This window comes from Cyprinus carpio, chromosome B4 (assembly GCF_018340385.1).
Source record: "Cyprinus carpio isolate SPL01 chromosome B4, ASM1834038v1, whole genome shotgun sequence".
NCBI classification, from domain to species: Eukaryota; Metazoa; Chordata; class Actinopteri; order Cypriniformes; family Cyprinidae; genus Cyprinus; species Cyprinus carpio.
Genome location: NC_056600.1, coordinates 24,778,259 through 24,789,788, shown reverse-complemented (window position 1 = coordinate 24,789,788; position 11,530 = coordinate 24,778,259). Strand labels below are relative to the sequence as shown.

Here is an 11,530-nt window from a genome sequence, read left to right as displayed (position 1 = left end):
TTCGGAGAAGTGCGGTCGCGCCCATGGTCGCACCATCTACGCTTAAAAACATAGCCTATTGCGCGTCTATGTCAGCTTAAGCGCAAATGCATGTTTAAAATACATACATTTTTTAAATGATTTTCTTGACAACTAAATATTTTTTGCTATGGTATAAATATTAAAGAATGCTCTGTGCAAAACAACACTATTTAATTATTATTTACCGCATATATTTTGTTTTGACAATATAGTCGATGTCCTACATTATCAGATACGGTCAAGAATTTACGTCAATTTAAAAATATTTTTTAATGTTATTATTGCTCATTAAAACCATCCTTGATTTAACCTAAGCCGAGTCATTAGAGTCAGCACGGTGGCTCTGACTGGTGACCAGGTGGCAACAGTCAGGTCAACGTTTCAGTGCCTTATATGCAGAGGTTAGTCAGTTGTAAATAATCTACAAACAAGTCATATTCTGCAGTAAAATCAAGTCATAGCATTACCCTATTGAAAATCGCCTGTCACATTAAAGGGTTCAACATTATAAACGGACACTGCACTGCCAAACTTTGTTCAAAGATTTATTTTAGATTCTACTACAGAACCCAGGGTTTCAGAAGAAAACAAATATGTACTGCTTAATTACAGGGAAATGTGCCAAAACATTTTATGTTTAATGTAATCCTGCAGCTATAAAACAATGGGATATTGGATTTTAATATTTGTATCAATATAAGTGTGATGTAGCTTCAGTGAAGATGTAACCAGCAGAAAAAAAATATGGATGTTACTGTCATACAATATAGAACAAGAGGCTTATGACACCAGAGATACAAGGGAATGTTTAGACATATCATTACTATGACTACAATTTTTATTAAAATTTAATAATTGCAGTCAATGGGAATATATAACTATTAACACACTGTAACACTAACAAGTGAAATGAGACAGATGAAAATTGCTTGAGACAACTGTTGAAATATTTGTTGAAAAATATTCTGAATCTTGCAGATGTGATGGAAAACCCAGTTGTGGCACCGTGCTGCCGCAGCCTCGTTGGATGCCGGGTCTGCGTTGAGCAGTGGGCAACTACCTCGCCGCACTGCCCAAAATGCAGGGACGAGATGTTCCAAGAAAATTTTTTTGAAATTACAGGGATGGGGGAGATTGTGAATGTTTTGAAGGACACTATTAGTTAGGGGGTTGTTTTTAGTTAGTTTTTATTTTAGGTTTAGGTTTTAAGTCAAGTTAAATGGTTAAGTTTGGTTATGTTCATCTGTTTTATGTTGTTTTATGCAATTAATAAATTGTTCAATTTTATTTTCTATTATTCTCACTTGCAGAACTCCTTTTGTTGTATTCATTTTATGTTATTTTATGCAAATAATAAATTAATATAAATATTTTAATTAAATAAATTATGTTCACTTGCATGACATACTGCTTGTTGTCTATTATACACACTAGAACCACACACCCCACTGGACTGAAGGCCTATATGTGAGACATGTTTTTAAATTTGTGAGTGTTGCAGTCAACTCCTAAAACTTCACGCAGTATAATAGCACATGTAAATCAGACAATCAAACATGAGGAGAAAGATCTCATTTTATTGAGTAAGACTAATGCCTTAAGCAGCTGTGCTAAGAAACATGATTTGTGAAAGCAGGGTTGTAATGAAAATAATGGGAAGTGTTTTAATTACAGAACATAAATCAATATCTCCATGACAGTAGCTCGCACAAAGCAGACACAGTGCGACACCTACTGGTGTCTGTAATCGGTTTGAACTGCCCTTGATTTTAAACTTCGTTGGATTATTAACATTACATGGAGGACTGAGAACCTTCACATATGTCGTTTTTGATTGTATTATAAACAAACTACTATCACTATTAGTTAACTAGCCTGTTCAATACATTTCTATTAACACTGTATAACGTGAGCGAGGTAACAGCGTGTCCTTGGGCTTTTTGAAAATAGATATGATGCGTTAGGATAAAATTATATTTGAGGACCAACACAAGTTTTACGAGGGTGTCAATCGAATGGCAAAGACGAGATAGGTACTGATATTTTGATGGCGGAATCCCAATCTCCCTCATTATTATTTTTTTTTTAATTTATTTATTTAAACAGTTAGAACAAAACAATAATTTTCAAATAACAAAAACAGAGACAGAGAACATTACAACAACATAATACAAAAAAAGTGTTTAAAATAAATAAATAAATAACATTACCAAAAACAAAGAAGGATACAGAAAGAGGGCATTACTCACATGAAAGAAAATCTAAACATTTAACAAGGCAAAGAGTCCATAAGTCATGCAAATTTTACAAGTTCTGATCGCTTTTGGGTTAAGAGATGATGAGATTGTATTTAAATAATGTTTTATCTCATGCAAAAATACCAAATGAATTGGTTTACAGTTTGAGAATTTACATTTATGAATATAAAATCTGGACAGGAAAATAATTAGATTTATTATAAAGCAGGCATTAGAATCCGCTTCAAAAAAATCCAAATATAACAATTTGGGGATTCATACAAAAATTTTGTAAGATATTTCTTGAGATAAACCAACTAACATCTTTCCAAAGTTTATGAGTGTAACTGCACGACCAAAACAAGTGAAGAAGAGTTTCAGTGTCATTCTGACAGAAAGAGCAATTAGTTTCAAAATCAGATCTGAATTTTTTCTGAAGGAAATTTTTGACTGGGCAAATATTATGAACTAATTTAAAAGATATTTCTTTTACTTTGTTTGTCAGGAAAAATTTATGCTGTATGGACCATATATTTTTCCAGTTTAAATTATCAAAAAGCCTATTCCAATATGAGATTGCGGGAGGGGCAGAAATAATGTTTTCAAGGAATAAAACTCTTACTTTATAATTTCTTCCTTTTTTTTTCAGTGAAACACATCTTGCCAATCGGTGTATTGACAAGCTCAGGATGAGACAACGAACCCAAAGAGAGAGTATTGTTTTTAAAAAGCATAAGTAACCCAGAAGGAATAGCATCCATTACCGTGGCAAATTCTTTGGGAGTTACCGGTATATTATATTCTGAAAGAAACTCTGCATACCTAAAAAGCAGACCTTCGTTATTAAAGAGCTGTCTAATATGATATATTCCATTATTGAACCAGTTATTATAGAACAAAGATTTATTCTTAAACAAAATATACCTATTGTTCCATATATAACATCGGTGAGGAGAAAAGTTATGTTTGTAGATGAGATTCCACGCCAGAAGTACTTGTTGGTGAAAGTTAGATTAGCTTGACAGGGAGTTTATGAATATCATAATTACACATTAAAGCAAATTTTGCACCACCAAGTTGCGAGAAAGCATGCTGAGGGAAAACATTCCAAATAGAGGTGGGATTTTTAAGGAATCGATTAAGCCAATTTATTTTTATTATGTTATTTAGTGAACTAAAGTCAATGAAGTTTAAGCCACCCTTTTGTTGAGTATTTAGTATCACTGACTTTTTCAAATAGTGTGGTTTATTTTTCCATAAAAATTTAACTAAGATTCCATCGATAAGTTTACAAGTATTCTTATGAATGAACAGTGACTGAGCAGCATAAGTAAGGCGAGACAGACCCTCCGCTTTAACAAGCAAACCTCGACCTTTCAAAGAAAGGTCTCTCTGCAGCCAGCATTAAACCGTTTCATTGTATTTATAACAATTGGGTCCAATTTAGCAGAACATCTAGAATTATCTTTGGTTATTTTTATACCCAAGTATGTAACACAGTTTTTAATTGCAATACCATCAATTGAAGAGATCATACTGTCTTTTAACGGAAGTAATTCACATTTATTAATATTGAGACGTAGGCCAGAGGCTTTAGAGAAGAGATGAAGAGTACATAAGGCTGCAGGTATTTGCGTAGAGTCTTCTAAGAACAGAACAGTATCATCCGCTAATTGATTAATAATTAACTCTGTATTGCCAATACTGATGCCTTTTAGATGGCTTGCTTTGATGTGCGAACTAAGAAATTGTGTAGCAATTAAAAAAAGATAAGGAGATACTGGACATCCTTGTCTAACTCCACGGTTCAAGAAGAACCTGGGAGAGGTACTGTTACTCAACTTAATGGAGCTGCTACTGTTCATATACAGCATTTTGACCATATTACAGAAGGAGTCACCGAAACCAATTCTATTTAGTGCTTGAAACAAAATCCATGCTCTAATGTGTCAAATGCTTTGTAGTAGTCTAAAAATAAAATAAAACTTTCTTTTGGGAGTAAATATGAATAGTCCAGTAGATCTAAAATTAAGCGTATGTTGTTTGAAATATGTCTGTTTGGCAGAAATCCTGACTGTGTTTCATCAATAATAGAATTTAGGACACATTTTAATCTTTTGGCCAGAACTAAAGCTATTATTTTGTAGTCGTTATTTAATAAACTAATTGGGCGCCAATTATCAATAAAAAGGGGATCTTTATTTGGCTTTGGAATTAGAGTTATTATTCCTTGACATAGGGTTGGAGGAAGAAATGTTTTCTCAATGCTTTCTCTAAAAACCTGTAATAGAAATGGTGTTATTTTTTTACTAAATAATTTATAGAATTCTGAGGTGAGCCCATCAGTGCCAGGAGATTTTCCATTTTTTAATGAATTAATTGCTTCTGCAATCTCATTTGTGGTAATAGGAGCATCACAAAAATCTTTATCTACCATATTTAATTGTTGTATATTCTGAAGAGACTCGAAGAAATCAGTTGCATCTTGGTGGCAAAATTTAGATGTATATAAATCTGTGTAAAATTTAGAACAGAATTTTCCAATTACTTTTTGATCTTCATTTAATACTCCATCAATCATGAGTTTCCTTATTGTATTTGTTTTAGCTTGTTGTTTTTCTAAACGAAAAAAATAAGCAGAGCTTTGCTTGCCTTCCTCTAGCCACTTTCTGCGTGATCGGATGTAAGCTCCTTCAGCTTTATATTTGTATATTTTATCTAATTGTTGTTGCTGTTCGGCAAGTTCAGCTTTATCAAAATCAGTCATATCTTCCACATTTTTGGCCAAAAGACTAGCAATTTTACAGATAACACTACTCTCATTAGACTTCCTCTTTTTAGCCAAGTCACTACTGAATTTTCGAAAATATTTACCAATTTCATATTTAGCTAACTCCCAATTACTGCAGTAGTTATCTTCTAAATTTGCTTTGTTCCAAAAATTTGTAATAATGTCATCAATTTTAATTCTAACTTCATTATAGGTAAGAATTGAGTTATTGAGCTTCCAATAAGAGGGAGTACTATATGAATTAACATTAGATGAAAATGGGGATGCGAATAGAAATGCTTTTATGGTCAGATAAAGGTGAAGGAATAATATCAGTTGAAATATTATTCAGCTCTTTAGAAGCAAGCCATAGATCAATGCGAGATTGGCACGGAAACCAATTACTGAAGTAGTTGGGAGCTAAAGTTAGATGGATGAGTTTCCCTCCAGCTATCAACCAAAGAAAATCTTTGCATGAACATCTTTAAGTAGGAATTAGAATTATTAGATTTTGGGGGCCATCTATCAATATTATTATCCAGAACCACATTAAAGTCTCCTCCAAAAACCAAATAAGAGTTGGGGTAATTATTTAACAATGAAAGTATACGTTCTTCCATTCTATAAAGGAAATCTTCATTTTCTTTTTTTTGATTAGGTCCATAAAGATTGGTAATAATAAACATTATGTCTGAGACTTCAAGTAGGAGGCAAATATACCGACCACCTGGATCACAGTCAGAAAACAGAATTTTCCCCTTATAGCGATGAAGTAAGATACAGACCCCAGCTGAACTTGATGTTCCATGGGACATCCATAGGTCCAATCCCCATTGTGATCTCCAAAATTTAAAGTCATCTTTGACTGAATGACATTCTTGTAAAAAATAAAAATCTGAATTAAACTGTTTAAGGTATAGAAATATAGCTTTACGTTTAGTAGAATCTCTTAGCCCTCTAACATTTAGTGAGTGAATAGAAAGAACCATAAAGGAAAATAAGGAAATAAAAAAATTTAAATAATAAGCTAATACATATAACTCGTTGAGATCGGACTAAAGAAATGTGCATAAAAACGAGCACAGCAAACAACAGTAAAAACAATATACTGATGTAGTGCAGTAGCCTGCAAAATACATGTAAAGAGTATTATCTTTAAGACGGTAAGAACCCATAACAAACGTGTATCAAATAAACAAATAGCATTCAAGCGCCTGGTTTTCTATTAAGCTAAACTCAGTGCCACTTTAATAAAGTGCAACGTTAAACATTATTATCAGGGTTAGAGCTTAAAAGTAACTAAGTATTTGACTTGAGAGAATTCACGTGGATATGCACTCTAGCTTATTAACCTAGAACTCCAGAATCGATAAAAGTGCATCTCGACAGAGTGACGCAAATAAGCAATCTGAGGGGACACTCAGGTTGGTGGAAAAATTTCAGTGCCATCCACAAACGCTCTTCCTCCAACAAAGTATGCCCGCTTGTTGTCCCGACGTGCTTTGTCCACAAGAGGCCACAGTTTGTTCCTCTTTTCTCTATCTGTTGGGGAAAGATCCTCAGACAACTTTAAGTTGTTATTCCTGAGAAAAGTAGAGTCTTTCGCTGCCCGCCAAATGGCATCATGGTAAAAGCGCGAATCTCCCTCATTATTAGTAACGTTATTAGGCCTACGCATGACGTCACGTGGGAATTCACGTTGAATCGCTGTCAGTTCCCTGTCCATTACGGTGGAAACCACATTAAATATAAATTTAATTATTTAATATAGCGCTAACAGTAACAACTCTGCACACACAATAAGTTCTTAGGTTAACCTATATTACCAACTGTATTGAGCCAAACAATGCGGTCATGAAACGTGACTGGTGATGTCTGGATAGGCACGATATTAAATAGCTGTAATAAACTACTGTTGCTAACATATTTATTCCGGTCCAGGTTTATATAAGGCTATTTATTAATTGATTTTTTCTTCTTCTAACGTTACTCTGGTATAACGTTAGCGCTGCATATTATGACCGTTCTAACAAGCTTGGCTTTTATTTTGATAGGCCATATTGACTATTACTTCTGGGTCACGTGGCCAACCTGTCTGTATTTCAATGTAGATCTTCAAACAAAAAAATGGAAAAAGGAAATTTCAAAAAAACTAAAATCGGACCGTTATTTGATTTTGGTTTTTGTCATTTTTCGTTTTTGGATTCAGAACCAAAAACGGGAGAACGGCTCTTTTTTTTACCGTTTTCTTGTTTTGGTTTGAAACAACAAACGAAAAACAGGTGGTTTCTCGTTATTTTGTTTTGTGTTTCAAACGAAAAAACAAACTATCAAAACGTACACGGACCGTCTTAATATATGAGTGAGCACATGCAATCACACCAGTGTAATTAGAATGTTCAGTGCATAAACTGGTAAATTCAAACCTGCTTAAACGCTTTGGCTGCTGCAGAGCTGGACATGCTCAGTTCTTGTCATATATCGCAAGTGTTCAGTGTTTTCAACCATATATTGCTTATTTCATTACAGCCATTTAAATACACAAAAGAACATGTTTTACTCTACTTGTCTGGTCATGTAGGTGAAATTCTCTTTCATTTGCCTCTTCAAAAATACCCTCTCATCTTGGACAAACGTCTATTTTGAGCCCTGGTTAATTCCATTAATTCACAGATCGGTTTTTAACATTTCAGATGTTTTCTCCTGTCCCCAAGACACAACTGACTACTTTAATTTTGTATATATATATATATATATATATAAACATTTTGAGATGCAAGTGCATTTAACTGCTCACACAGAGTTGAAGAAAAATGGTGATGCAACAAAGAATCAATTTTTTTTTCTTCCACACTGTTGGTTTTTGTTGATAGGATATAGGCAAGTTCAGCGACACAACAAAGTTCTGTATGATTTAGCTGTAAACCATTTCTCCTTTATACAAGCTGTGCTTGATAAGGGGTTTTATAACTACTTGAAATTAAAGAAAGTGAAAAAATAACAACATTCAGAATAGGTTCTGTGATTACAGGTAACAAGTTTTGATACCATATGTTTGTTTTGATGTCTGTTACCTTGCACCATTAAACTGGTGTTAACTTACATTTGTCTTTTTTTCAATGTAGACCTGATGGCTCTTAAAGAGGAGAGTCAAGAACTGAATGAAATGGAAGAGAAAAATCAGAATGAGAAGCATTTTCATAACTGGAGAAAAATCCAGAGTTCTTCACGAAAAAGAGCTAATGTACAAAGCTAACAGTTCTTTAACCTGCCAACAGTGTGGAAAGAGCTTCAATCTAAAACAAAACCTTATAGTCCACAATAGAGTTCACACTGGAGAAAAGCCTTACACCTGCCAACAGTGTGGAAAGAGTTTCAGTATGAAACAAAACCTTTTAGTCCATACAGGACTCCACATTGGAGAGAACGCTTTCTTCTGCAAACAGTGTGGAAAACGTTTTACTAAAAAATAAAACCTTGAGTTCCACATGAGAATTCACACTGGAGAGAGAGAGCTCTTTCACCTGCCAAGAGTGTGGGAGCAGTTTCACTCAAAAAGGAAACCTTAAAAGTCCACATGAGAATTCACACTGGAGAAAAGCCTTATACATGCCCTCAGTGTGGACAGAGATTTGCACATAAAAAAACCCTTAATTCCAACATGATAATTCACACTGGAGAGAAGCTGTTTACATGTGATCAGTGTGGAAAGAGCTTCACAACAGAACTAAACCTTAGATATCACAAGAACATTCACACTGGGGAGAAGCCGTATGTATGTGGTCAGTGTGGAAAGAGTTTCGCACATAAGGTAAATGTTAATAACCACATAAGAATTCATTTAGGAGAGAACTGTTTTAAATGTAATCAGTGTGTAAAGAGTTTCAGTCATAAAAAAAAACCTCAGCACTCACATGAGTCTTCACACTGGAGAGAAGCCTTACACATGCAAACTGTGCGGGAAAAGCTTCTCACAAAAAGGAAATCTCAAAACTCACTTGAGGCTTCATACTGGAGAGAAGCCTTTCAAGTGTCTTCAGTGTGACAAGGAGCTTCACATATCATAGAGACATGAAAAGTCATTTGCAAACTCATTCTGGACAGAGGCTTCATAGTTTATGGGTGTGCCAAGAGATTAAGCGCAGTCACTCTGGAGGAAGGCCATTTAATTGTGATCAGTGTAACAAAAAATTTATTTTGTCATCACACTTACAAATACACTTGAAAACTCATGAAAATGTGAAACACTATTTGTGTGGAAAGAGGTTTAAATAGTTTGGCAACTTAAAATGCACCAGAAAATATGTGTCTGTGTGAAATTAAGGAAACGTTAAGACCTCAGCTGAATGTGGGCAAAATGTGATTGTCAACCTTTATAACCCCTTCTTTTGTTTGCATCACCTCTTTATACTTTGCTTTTGGCTTTTTGTTTTCTTTTTTGCAAATTAACATCTGTATCTACACCTAACCATTTACTTTGTTGCAGTTTCAAATCTTGAGAGGTTGTGATTATACACCCTTCAGTTTTGATTGTATAGAGACATCTATCAATTCCATTAACTGATATATTTGTTAAACTCATACTACAGTGTAATGAGAGATTATAGGAAAAATGACAAACGACACTGAAATAATGAACATTGTGCTGCATTATATGATTTATCTTTAATGAAAGAGTGCACTGGTAAACAAGTCAGTCTGGACTTGAATATGGCTACTGTTGGGGCTTATCTGAGCCTGTATTTATCAAGCTTCTCAAAATGGCATTTTAGTCTTAAGTTTGAAAGTAGGAGTAAATTTCATGATTTCTCAGCCACTTAAGTATAAAAACAAGTTATCAAATTTCTTAAAGGGGGCATAACACACAGTTTCACCCAATCTCATGTTAATCTTGAGTACCTATAGAGTAATACTATATCTCCTTCATATCTTCAAAAAGTCTTTATCATATTTATATAAAAGAAAGATACAGCTTTACGATTCTCTCTTGAAAAAGTCGAGCTCCTGGAGGCGTGCCGTGGGTGGAGCTAAAGAGTGATGAGCACTTGAGCGCCAAATGCCAACAAATCAGACATTTAATGCCGTTTCACTTACCGACTGCAGTTCTGAATCATGACCACAATCTTTTAGCGCTGGGATCGCTCCATGCTTCAGTATCAAATGATGTGCAAATCCAGTGTCGAAATGGGCCCTTGTTTAGAAAATGTTCATCAACAAACACACTTGTGAAACTCCGTTGCTGTCCCGGAAAAACAAACTGTATCCACTTTGAAATGAAACTAACAACAGGTGCGCTAGATGGACAACAATGAGACAACCCCAAAACCAGGAATGGTTTTATAGGTGGAGGCCACTGACATTTTATTCCCTACTCATCTTTTCGGACTGTTTTTTCAACTAGTTTTGCATTTGGATAGGGTCAGTGTTACTACCATACCTGTCACCATTTGGGTACCAAAATACGGGGAGGGACGGGGGAGGGGGATAACTATTTTTATATAATATTATAATATTTTATATTAATTTAAACAATTACACTGAACAAAATTACACTTTTGTTTTTGCCCCCATTTTTCATGAGCTGAACTCAAAGATCTAAGACTTTTTCTATGTACACACAAAGGCCTATTTCTTCAAATTGTTCACAAATCTGTCTAAATCGGTGTTAGTGAGAATCTTCCCTTTGACGAGGATAATCCTCCACCCACAGGTGTGGCATATCAAGATGACGATTAGACAGGCATGATTAATCTGCACAGGTGGTGCCTTAGGCTGGCCACAAATAAAAGCCACGCTAAATGGTGCGTTTTACTGTATTTGGGAGGTCCAGGGGGTCCGCAAAAACAGTCAGTATCTGGTGTGACCACCATTTGCATCACGCAAAAGCAACACATCTCCTTCGCATAGAAGTTGATCAGGTTGGTTTGATTGTGGCCGCTGGGTGACATTGGCGTCAATGTCTGTGCGAAATTTGCTGATATGGCCTGAACTGGAACACACTGTTGTATACGGCACAATCCAGACGCAAATGCCCAAATTGCTGCAAATAGTGACCTGTCTGGTGATTATGCTGGCCATGAGTGGGGGCAAGACCTGGGGGGGATTTGGTTCAGCGGTTCAGGAATGGTTTACCAGATCCTTGCAACATGGGGCCATGCTTATCATGCTGCAACATGAGGTGTGGTCGTGGATGAATGGCACAATACGACAGGGCCGTCCAAGGATCTCCGTCCACGTGAGTCCCTATGCAATTCGAAATGACCTCAATACAATCCCACCTGTGTGCATTGCCATAACATAAACGCCTGCCATACCATAACCACCACCATCCATGTTGGTGCGCACTACAAGCCACTCGATCCAAAACTTTGACATCAGCAAACCGGACGAACGAGCATCAGATGAGCTTCCCCTGAGACAGTTTCTGACAGTTTGTTGCTAAGAATTCTTTGGTTATGCACACTGATTGTTGCAGCAACTGTCCGCGTGGCGGTCCAACGGC

General features: G+C 35.5%; 1 long non-coding RNA gene across 1 annotated transcript; it reads left to right on the top strand.

Moving 5' to 3' along the window:
- Nucleotides 1-342: 342 nt before the first annotated feature.
- On the top strand, nucleotides 343-1,126 carry LOC122137280. Its single transcript, XR_006154737.1, has 2 exons — nucleotides 343-422; nucleotides 1,000-1,126. It is a non-coding gene; the product is annotated as an uncharacterized LOC122137280 (long non-coding RNA).
- Nucleotides 1,127-11,530: the final 10,404 nt, after the last annotated feature.